Source organism: Haliotis rufescens, unplaced genomic scaffold (assembly GCF_023055435.1).
Source record: "Haliotis rufescens isolate VD_foot unplaced genomic scaffold, xgHalRufe1.0.p SCAF_16, whole genome shotgun sequence".
Lineage (NCBI taxonomy): Eukaryota > Metazoa > Mollusca > Gastropoda > Lepetellida > Haliotidae > Haliotis > Haliotis rufescens.
Genome location: NW_025963846.1, coordinates 24,981,264 through 24,993,792, shown reverse-complemented (window position 1 = coordinate 24,993,792; position 12,529 = coordinate 24,981,264). Strand labels below are relative to the sequence as shown.

At 38.5% G+C, this 12,529-nt stretch overlaps 1 protein-coding gene across 2 annotated transcripts in view; it reads right to left on the bottom strand.

Annotated features, from left to right (window-relative positions):
* LOC124133785 overlaps nucleotides 1-12,012 on the bottom strand; it is a 78,561-nt gene extending 66,549 nt beyond the window's left edge. The window contains exon 1 of one of the 2 annotated variants that reach the window (XM_046498321.2): nucleotides 11,858-12,012. The gene's annotated coding sequence lies outside the window, so the exon portion shown is untranslated. The remainder of the gene's footprint in view (nucleotides 1-11,857) is intronic. The other variant, XM_046498319.2, reaches the window with a different exon arrangement.
* Nucleotides 12,013-12,529: the final 517 nt, after the last annotated feature.

Sequence of the window (12,529 nt, the reverse complement as noted above, 5' to 3'; positions counted from 1 at the left end):
GGGGCTGGTGACATTGATTTCCAACTCATGCCACCCGCCTGTGTTTGCTTGTGATACAATTTTATCAATTGTTAGATGAATATTTCACAAGCGCACAACAAGGTACGTCACAGTATGAACGCATGTCCAATAGCACGGGTTAAAAGAGGCAGCATATCAATTATCAAGCATATGAATTGTTACAAATTCATGAATTCACATTTTGAAATGTGTGTTTTCCATTGAATATTCGGTAGATGTGTAGTCTCAGAAAGAAGTATAAACGAAATGTCGTTAAATATTAATACCCCACAAAACGAACCTACTGCTTTAACGACACACCAAAGTGCAATTTGTGTTTCGAGTATTAAATAAACAATGCAGCAATATTGACATGTGTAGGGGTGGCGATTATACCACGAGTAGCTCGGAATACTACATGTGCACAGTTATTTTATTTATCTCTGTCTACTCACAGTTCCTGCTCAAAACGTCATTTGAAACAAACGAAGCGTTTTCAGGTAAGGCTTTTATTTACGTAGGTTACATTAATTAAAATAACACAGAACATAAATCCAGCGCATAAATGTTTAGGAAAGGGTATGGGCACTCGCATTTTTAAAATGCGCATTTATGTCTAAAATCAAGAGCTCGCATTATTTTCATGTCGCATTAAATTCCTGTTTTACAGTATCACAGAAGTCGTACACGTGACGTGCACCAGGAATTGGAACATGTGTGTCTTGTGTCTGGTGTGCGAGAAAAGTGATGCAGATCTTTGACATTGACATGCGTATGGTGTTGGCAGACCTTGAAATATAATCAGGGAGAATCTGGTATTCGAACACACTATCATAGATTCCTGCCACGTCTAAGGGGCGTAACTCGGCACACAGAACCGCCCTGCCTTAGACGTCTGGGCTACTTGTGCATCCAGGTCTTAGTAGCATAAATATTATGAGACACAATCTCAAAACACTACTCTTACTGGTCCTACCGTATGTGATGCAACGTTTCCCCAAGTTATTCAGAATTCAGAATATATACGTGAGTTATCCCTATGGCTGTTCAACGTTATATCCATTTTTGCATCGATAAAGAGTCATCTTCTGATAAACTCCAGAAGACTAATAAATCAGTTTGCTTTATCAATAATATGGTAAATGAGTATAAAATGTAATTACCAATGTCGGGTATTTTGTGCCATTTGGTTGCAGCTGATGCACACATTTGGTTTATCTGAGATTGACATGTATAACAGTATATACCGGTTGTACATATCACGCAATGCATCTATATATGGCTGTATGTGTGAGGGTGTGTGTGAGAGAGAGAGAGAGAGTGTGTGTGTGTAAGAGAGAGAGAGAAAGAGAGAGTGTGTGTGTTTGTGTGTGAGAGAGAGTGTGTGTGTTTGCGTGTGTGCGTGAGAGAGAGTGTGTGTGTGTATGTGTGAGAGACAGACAGACAGATATAGTGTGTGTGTGAGTGCGTGTGTGTGAGAGACTGACAGAGAGAGAGCGTGTGTGTGAGTGCGTGTGTGTGAGGTAGAGAGAGACAAACAGAGATAGTGTGTGTGTGTGTGTGAGTTAGAGAGACAGACAGACAGACAGATAGTGTATGTGAGTGTGTGAGAGAGAGACTGACAGATAGAGAGAGAGCGTGTGTGTGTGAGAGTGCATGTGTGTGAGTTAGAGAGAGACAAACAGATATAGTGTGTGAGTGTGTGTGTGGTAGAGAGAGAGAAACAGAGATAGTGTGTGTGTATGTGTGTGTGAGAGAGAGAGACAAACAGATAGAGTGTGAGTGTATGTGTGAGAGACAGACAGACAGATGTAGAGTGTGAGTGTGTGTGAGAGAGAGACAGACACACAGAGAGAGAGTGTGTGTGTGTGAGAGAGAGAGAGACAGACAGATGTAGAGTGTGTGTGTGTGAGAGAGCGAGAGAGACAGACAGGGATAGTGTGTGTCCCTAGTGCGGATCCAGCATCTGTAAAAGGGAGGTAGAGAGTATTTTCGTGTGTGTGTGTTAGAGACAGAGTCAGACAAACAGATATAGTGTGTGTGTGTGTTAGAGAGAGAGACAGAAAAACAGAGATAGTGTGTGTGAGAGAGAGAGACAGAGATAGTGTGTGAGTGTGTGTGAGAGAGAGATAGACAGAGATAGTGTGTGTGAGAGAGAGATAGACAGAGAAAGTGTGTGAGTGTGTGTGAGAGAGAGATAGACAGAGATAGTGTGTGTGAGAGAGAGATAGACAGAGAAAGTGTGAGTGTGTGTGAGAGAGAGACAGACAGGGATAGTGTGTGTCCCAAGTGCGGATCCAGCATCTGTAAAAGGGAGGTAGAGAGTGTTTGTGTGTGTGCATGTGTGTGTGTGTGAGCGAGAGAGAGAGGGAGAGTGTGTGTGTGTGTGTGTGTGTGTGTGTGTGTGTGTGTGTGTGTGTGTGTGTGTGTGTGTGTGTGTGTGTGTGTGTGTGTGTGTGTGTGTGAGGGGAACCAGAGAGCGACAGAGATAGTGTGTGTGAGAAAGAGAGAGACACAGACAGACAGAGAGAGTGTGTGTGTTTGTGTGGGGGGAGTAGGAGTGTGTATTTGTGCGTGAACATGTGTGTGGTGAGTATGTGCGTGTGTGTGCGCGCGTGTATGTGCATGAGTGAGTGAGTGTGCGTGCGTGTGCGTGCGTGTACTAGTAAATACAATCCACAAATGTCAATAATCATATTAAATTTCTATTAAAATCAGAGTCAATTGTAGGATTCCGACTGTATCACGAGCATTTAAGATATATTGACTATTTATCTCAAACCCACTGACTCGTGTGTTTCAGAATTTCTCCTACAATCTGGTTTATGAACCAATAAACGTGCCCCGAGTGGGGCGAGTCACCAATAACCGACGCTCCTGTGTATCACAGTCGGCTTACAACAGATCACATTACGCCTCTAAACCCACACAGCGTGGCATGGCAAGTCATTGCATAAGGTTTAACGTTACTTTTGGTACTAGACTACATTGAATGAGTGAGTGAGTTGGGTTTTATGCCGCGTTAACAACATTCCAGCAATACCACAACGCGGTAACCAGAAATACGATACACAGACAGTGCCCATGTGGGGATCAAACTCGATCTCGAGTGCCCAGGCTCCCGACTAGAATCGAACAAGTTGTTATCGATCGCGAATACTGTCACTCCAACTTCGGATGTGTCGACATCGGACAGACTACAAAATCGAATATAATTCGAAACGCGCAAGCGATGTTCGGTTATAACGAGAGGTTTGCGGGTTCCATTCCAGATTATTGCACTAATATAGCGACGTTCATGACTGTGTGCGTGCGTGCGTGCGTGCGTGCGTGCGTGTGGCTGCTTGTACTTGTACGGACTAATGCCAATGTTATAGTCCTAGCCCACTGTTATACCATGCCGCAATTTGTAGAGGGGAATGTCCGAGTAATTCTCCATTCCTTAAAAATAATGGTGCAGAGGCCCCGCATGGACCGAGGCCCATTATATTTAAGGAATGGAGAGTTACGAGGATATTCCCAAACTTAAAACTCATCCCTACTTTTACACTTTGACAAAATATTCTGTAGTTGAAAATATTTGAAAAATAAACCAGAACTCTTTGTTGTCTGTATTTATACTGTGTGAGTCGCCCTTGCGTGATGCACGAGAAATACGTTCTCTGCCGCTGTTGCACGTGCACCAAGCCCCGTGGCGAGTTGACATTTACAATGCATGGTACACGGCTCTTCATAATTGTGTTGGGTCCTAAACTAGTATTTATCAATCGCTGGCACATTGTTAATACATGCTGATGGGTATAATTGGAAATATAGAGCCCCGAACAAGCGATATTTATGTTACCTGATTTGTATTTCTCGTCAAAGGTTTATCTAATTGCTATAAATATGAACATTGTTGTGGGTAACCTGCTTTCACACAAAATATATACAAATTATTTTGAGCTTTTAAGCATTATGCAAAATTATGAAACTATTTAATAGTTAATTTCTCATCATGCCTTCATGAGCCGCAGTAGCTGAGGTAGACAATTACACGTCTAACGATGCGGGTTCGAACCCCGCTGGCGACACATGTTTTCGGAAAAAATGAAAATATTCACTTGTAAATAAATGTAAAAAATTAGTTCTGTCTGTTCCAAGTGGAAATTACTTCAAATGCTGCTTCAAGATAATGTACAGTTGACAAGCAACTCTCCATTCCTGAAAAAAAATGGATCGTTTAAACAATGGAATGACGTCACAGATGTGTTTTAAAACTCATACACTATACTGACTCCCAGCACCCCAGTCTAATGAGGAGCGTTATAACGCATCGACGACTTGAATCGTTGTTCGTGCTATCGACCACTGGTTTGTCTGGCCCAGGTTACTTTCAGGCTACCTTCATATACATGTACCTGGGACATCGCTGCGGGCGGCATCATGCATCATTCAACCTCTCCCTACAAACAACCGAAAGCAATGCTTCCCCACTTAATCTTTCGTGTTAAAAACACGCATTCGTCAAACGCCATGCCAAGGGCCGATAGTACCTCTGCATCGATTAATCATCTATTCAGCTTTAATATTTAAGCAGTGTTTCATTCAATTTAGAAAGTTTTTTGTTGTATAAGTTTTAAGTCATCTCGCTCTACACTCGTTTGGGGAGGTTGACATCAACGCATAAAAGTGCTTGACACCTTTTGAAAGAATCACACATATCTTTACACAAAAGCCCTTAGATATACCACGAGTCTAAATATCCAGCTCTTTTCTCAGATAAACGTAAAGTGAACCACCACAAAAGGCCCGATTTTCAAAGCCGTATTAAAGTTGCACAGCGAAAGAAAGCGTTCGTGTTGCAACTCAGTGACTGCTGGACATGGTAATATACCCCTCCACTATAATGTCTAGTGTTTCACGTATATTTTGATTTGATTTTTTTATGATAATATAATGCACCGATGCATCGACATATATGTTTAATGTCGTTAGGAACTCGTCATTTAATAATCTTTCGGATTTTTTGTTAGAGACAGGATTTTGGTTCGCTGATTCAACACGCATAGTTTCTGCGCAATGAAGATTAACGATGTAAAAAAAAGAACTTTAAACAAAGCCTCCACCTGAATATCACCTGTTGTCCTCTATCGTACTAGAAATTGAGAAGTGTTGACTGACAAACGAAATAACAAATACATAAATAAAATCCAAATACATCAACTCTTCTTTAACTCGAACTTCTTTATCTCGATATATCGTTTAAGTCGAGGAGATTTTATGATTCCAAAAATCCTTATCGCCATGACCGATCACCAACACCGACTTTGCTTGTCTCGAACTGAATATGTTCGATGATGTAGGACTTCGAGTTAAAGGAGGACTATGCTCCGGAGGAGATTGTGTCATCAGTGCCTTGTGTCGAACTGTAATAGTGTCTCAGTGTAACAAGAGTAATTGTAGCTGACTGATGTTTATCATACAATTTGAGATGGCACTCTCACACAATGGGGGCGGTCGGGTAGCCTAGTGGTTAAAGCGTTCACTCGTCACGCCGAAGACCCGGGTTCGATTCCCGACATGGGTACAATGTGTGAAGCCCATTTCTGGTGTCCCCCGTGATATTGCTGGAATATTGCTAAAAGCGGCGTAAAACCATACCCACTCACTCACTCACTCACACAATGAGTCTTCGCGAAAACCTGGTGTCATCATTCCAGTCATACACCGTTAGTTTGCCTTTTACGCCCAATGGAATCTGTTCCGTCGGGTAATCGAGACTGGTTGTTCTCTGGCCTTTACGTTTTATATTTAGAATAGCCTGACTTGCTAGGACAGACAGTTGTCGCGAGTCCAGTCTTCCTTTAAATTGTGGTTCACTGTTTATTACTTGCACCAGTTTTATAGGACAATACATAAAAGAACATTTTTTAAGAAAACACAGTTTTACAGTAATATGTATAACATTTGTGACAGGTGCCTCGTAATGGACACGATGTAATGGATACACAGAACACATAAAAATGCTATAAAATGAAAAACGTTCCACATTCAAAGTTGCATTATCAACTGATAGCTATCTACAGCTATTACAAGGATGATAAATAGTAAAAAAATCTACAATCTGCATTTCTACTTGAATACATCTCAGTAATGAATAACACTCCGCGGGGTATAAAACCCGTAGAACTACTATACTGAAATGTCCTTTTGAAATTACCAAACGATATTCATACAGACAATTATTCACCAAATTCGCTTTTACCGGAGCGAAGAAATATAATGTTATGTACACGGCGTTTTCTTTGTAAGGTATATCACAGAAGGGTGTGCCTAGCACGTCAACAGAGCTCATAGTGTTGGGATCCCGACAAAAATAAACCATCTATTTCTGTACCTGGCTTTATATCATGTTAGAGAGACCCGTCAATCATGTTTTCCTATTAAACTGCAAGGCAAATGAAAGTATACACCCATGTCTGAATGGTGCTAAAAATGAAACAAGAAATGTTTATTCGATGGTGATGTATTTGAGACGGTTAGCAGAGTTGAGAGTTGGACAAACGTTTGCAGTGTGTAGCGACTCTTTTCAGTGGAGTTACGTACGTTGTGATACGTTATTTTTTATAAAATTCAATTTTCAAATGTATACTTTCCCTTGCCCGACAGTTAAGTACAAAATCATAAATATAAACTGTTCGTCGGTAAATGTGTGTCCATCTTCTTTTTGTAAAGTGCTAACATTATGTTTTAACGAGATCAAATGACTCCACGGTATTCATAGCCCCATTTCGTAACATAATAGTTTTTCAAGCTTTATGTGAATTTTGTAACTGTGCCGTTAGCTTGGAAGGCTGTTTGAACATAAGGGTTACACAAAGTGATAGTATTATCATATTTATTTAATGAATAGGTTTCAATTTTGAAATGTTAGTAACAGGTTTCATGAGACGATCTTAAAATTATACGAATATTCAACGTATATGATAAATAGTGTTGGTTGCGCTGGTCGTCGGACTACAATCGCTTGGTGAAGGTAGACTCTGGTGTGTTTCAATGAATAGTTAATGGTTCGCTACATATTCCTGACGCCAAAAGGCGTAAGATTTCATATTATAATACCATGCAGCATACGTAGGCGTTAATGTGAATAGCATATTCAATAGTGTTCTTAGTCTGTCTTACAGACCTTGATACAAATATATATCAAATACAGCCCATGCAAGTCTATAATGTTTGGCAAGTCTAGAGTCACTGGGCTCCCTTTTATTATATTTTTATTAAGATAACCGAACAACCGGTTTTTTTCTGTACGATATGTTCATTTCAGAGACTAGATGTTATTCTATAGTGTTGTGTCAAACGAAAACAATTAAATCCATAATTTATCATATCGGGGCATTTTAGAAATCTACTACCGAAATATCTAATAGAAATGGAATATTCACATACACGCGTATTGGTCTAGATAGATAGGTCTAATACAAGGAATGTGATGCATCAATCCATGCTCTGCCTGCCGCGAGTAGATGCAATACGCATGACAGCGTTGTGTTACAAAATTATTGTTTGTTGTTGTTGGTTTGTTCTTTTAACGCCGCACTCAGCAATAGTCCAGCTATATGACGGCGGTCTGTAAATAATCGAGTCTGGACCAGACAATCCAGTGTTTGATATCATGAGCCTCGATCCACGCAAAATTAATTCATGTTCATATGACAGCCACAAATCACAACACACCTGATATTCCTAGACATTAAAACATTAATATTTATAAACATAAAGCATCGGATGGAATGCATTGCTCCATACACTGCTTGCCGCGACCAGATGCAAATTTGCTGGTGCGGCGTTACGCAATATTCACTTACTTTGTCCTCTGGAGGAAGACGGTTTGCAACACTCCTAACACCTAATCAAATAGAACCATCACATATCATATCCCGGCTCTAAACGGATCCTTACAAAATGAAAAATTAAATTAATATGAATAAAAGCGACAAACACCTTTCCATAATCACAAGAAATCTCTGCTTAATGTAAAATCCATTGTACAATTCAGACTAAGTCATAAGCACGTGTTTATAAATCTCTATCAGATAGTGATTATACCAAGTGTTCGCGAAAAGGTGTGTGTCTCCTGTCCAAATGATAGCACCCGAATCGTGTTAAAATTAAATCGTTCTATAATGTTGATGATATTAAGTTAAACTAGGAAAATATAATTTTAAAGTGTAATAAATTTTTGGATCTGATGAAAGGGAGATTTGGAATTGCCGATTAATGCAAATCAGAAATAATCAGAAGTGAACATACAGGAAACTGAAAGGGTAACTTTATGAAAATGTTTACGAGTTTACGACGCAAATCTCAATGGGGTGGTATTAACCCTCACACAGTGTGAAACAACCTTTGTATAAACGGCACATCAAAAAGGCAACTTTTCAAAAACTGAATATAATGTCGCGTAGGAGGTTATAATGAGGTAACACGTATCACCAAATATAATTTAATATATTATAAAGGATATGGTAATATATACACTGAGATGCTGCAAGTTATCGCATTACATGCCTAAGTGGATCGATAATATAGGTAGGCACTATGAGAGATGCTGTGGCATTGTGAAAATTGATCCATGCGCAAACGAACGAATTGCAAACGTCGCGCAGATAATTGAATACGTTATAAGATAGTTGAAGGTGTCGAAGACTGGGAAACGCCTTAAAATGCTTTCATTTTCGCCAAGCTCAATTGTATAGCGCCGGTATTCATTACTCCAGGCATCCGGTTCTAACATGGCGGACTATTGGCAGAGGACATAATTCAATGGCGCAGGTGTTCTTGGGGTTGTCTTCGTATGAGATTTGTTTGTATGTAAATCGTTAATTGCAAACATGTTACAAAAGTCGTATACACAAGTCTATTCAACACTATAACATACACTTTAATCATAATGTTTACAATTATAACATATAAAGTTCCAATTTCTTTGGCGGTGATTTTTTAATATTAAATATTTCATAACAAATAATAGCAATATAATTCAAAAACTGAGTATTGATGAGGATGAAATAGAAATAATATTAAATATATGCTTTAAAATGGTTCACCCTGGGGATAGAGTTAGAATATTGACAAAAGAATAACATTGTTCCATCGTACAATTTTTAACATATTCCATAAAAAAACACTAGCTTTGTGTATTTATCAACTCCATGTAGCGTTGTCACAGATATTTACATATTTGATAGTTTTCTGTTTACACAGCGTAAATAATAGATGCTTAAACACAATGGTACGATGTCTATAGAAATGTCTGAACCAATGTGAGATATGTTTCATATGGTGTCCGCAGAGAGTGTTGTGTTATGTTACAAATTAATTCTGTATATTCAAATGACAGTCACCAATCACAACTAATGCATATTTATCCTCATATTCCGAGATATTTCAACATCAATATTAATGAATATACAGCACCAGACAAAATTTATGTCTAAATGCCAATAAATATTGGACAATATTGGACAGTTTATGATGCTGGGAGTCTTCAATTAATGAAATAGTTTGGCAGGATGTGCGAAAGTACGTGGAAGGATTGGGATTTGACGTGACTGCGGTTTTATTAAATCTATGATGAAACAATCTAAGTAAAATGGAGTAATATGAAGTTCTAAAAATTGTCATGTCATGTCATGTTCTTAAAAGTCAATTTTGAAGAATGATATTACACAAGTAAAGTGGATTTTAACAGGAGATGAATTGAAGAAAGGAAACTGTACCTATGACTTACGTTATCAATAAATAAAAATATTTAGTAATATATTATATTATATTATCGATATTTGATAAGTAACGATATTGACCACCATATGATATGGTTTTGATCATTTAGGACCATTTTGGTAATTTTTGTATGACCTCTGCACAGAAGGGCTTATGTCGGCTTGTCTTGTACTCAAGGCGGTAAGCTACAAGATTTCAAAATGAACTTGGTAAAATGATTTGGTGGTATTTACTTCAAATGAAATTCTATAGTCTCGATATGTAATAAACCAACAACATATCCTGTAGCGACATGATTTACAATTATTTTTTTATTTATTAATATTCTACAAATATATCAATAATGGTCAGCATACCAATGTTACAACGAAGCCTGATGTTAAGTTTATACACGACCAAATTGGTTATGACGTCACATAAATATTATTATTTGTTGCGCTGAACAAACCAATGACACTGACACATACAAGTGAAGCTAGTTTCAAGTGTCTGTCACGTGAATGACAGAATTATGACTACACACAAGGGTTATGTTCAAATCGATCAGAAATTAGTCTCTGCAGGATTAAATATGTGGTCAATCACATAATTTGTGATGGGTCAAAAACCTTACTATTGTTAATGTTTTTGGAATATCGAACCCCTTGTATTTGACTATCTGAGAAGACTGAATTTCAGTAATACTTTATTTGAACCCTTTCAAATACATATATAACGCCCAAGCAAGAGTACAATCAGTGTTGATATTTACCGAATCAGTTTTCACTGGGAGTAAAAAACAAGATGAAGGTTAAATGAATGGGTCACTTAAGATCAAAGAATTACTCCCCACCCACGCAGAGCAGAGGGAGGACCCCTTGTGTGGAAATAAATACTGCTTCATCAACATGGAAATAAATCACTAGTATTGTGTTATTGTAGTATTATATTATGAGTACTGTAGTATTAAAGTCTACCTCAAACACATATTACTAAATATCAAACTACATATTAAAATACTATGTGTAGATGTGTGCAGTCATATCAATATCTGATGCACAATATCAAATATATTTGCTTACATTTGTATAGAAATTAATTCATACATTTTACAATGCTTCACTTGTATTGAACTAAATAATTATTCACACCTCTTACATAACCACTGCTTGACTCACAGCTGAACAGATGATGCATGCTTTTGACCCCCACAGGAACTATATGTGATAAGGTCAAGTAGTGCCCTTGAATCATTCAGATATGATAAAATACATTTTAGTTCATTCAAATATTATTTCCCATGTTAATATAAATAAAAACGCATCAGGAAGAGAATTTATGGATGTTAACTACTTAATTATGGGTTTATCATAATAAAGAAGCTGACATCCTCAAATTCTGTTCCTTATATGTATCACTTCTAAATGACATTCAAAGACTTAATAATAACGCAGTTTTTTTGCCTATTATCGCTCCTACCGACACACATATATACATATGATATATGTTTGACTGTAACTAATATTTCAGAATGTAAACACAAACATGTACATGTTAGATAATTGAAATTGTTATAAGAATAAATTGGTAAAAAAAAGATGGTTTCACCGTCAGTCCTAGATATAACACGACCTAAATATATATCTCGAATGTTCGATACTCGAAATGTTCGATACTGGAGGTCAGGAATATATCTGGCCCCGAATAGAAATCTATATATACACACATCTTGGTCTATCGTACACACGTTATCTCTGACTAAACCAAAATATTGGTTTAACATAACCTACGATCACTCAACATAGAGCTGGAACATCTATCAAAAATTCTGTGACCTGAGAACGAATGTCATCGTCCCGTCAATACTATCCCTATATTCCTCTATCGATGCCATTCCTGGCAGTGTTGGTTTATAATACAGCTTTCTTAGATGAACTAAATACAGCTACGTTAATCCCTGGGTTAAATGTTCTAGTGATATATAATACTGCTACTGGTATGGCATTTCTGCACACCTTGGCGGGTGACGGGCGTGTTGGGTTCGTTAAAGGCACGTTGATCCTGATGAAGCAAGTTATGAATGTAAAACGAGGTAATACTTTCCTACCTGAGTTCGGGGTTGCTGTCGGTGCTCATGGATGACGTCAGTAAGGTCCACGAGAGCTGATAACCCCGTTTGCTAGATCTCGTCTCAAGTCCTTCTGTATAGAACCTTCATAGGTCGATACACCCGCAGCTCCACACACTGCAGTTGCTGGTCGATACCTACCACTCAATTCAACACAATACTAAATAGCCGAAAAGCTCCTTACACCGATCTCCACCCCGTCCAAGCCCTTCACACGCGTCTTGGCAGCCTACCCTGCTTCGAAACGGATGTGGCCTACCCGTGGGGTAGGGTTAGGCTTCAGGGTAGGGACAGGAGGAAGGGTATATGTTACATTGGTTCTTATTGATTGTCAAGATGCATTGTGGAGTCGCCATGGTAACAGATTTACATAATGACTTATAGTGAAGAAGTGTTGGTTGGAAGAGACGGGATTGCTAATGTGACAGAGTTGTTGAGGTCGAGAGCAGGGTGGGGCAAAGCATGGTCGGGGTGTGGTAGGGCATAGGACCATGTAACAATAAAAATTTAAAAAAGTCGCAAAAAAATCATAGACGAGGCCTGTGGGTAGGGGTAGGGGTGCACGAACATGTAATTTTTATAGATTTCATTCATAAAACTCGATTGCCTGAATATCGAATGTTGAGGGTAAAGGGCTGAATGCGGGGGAGG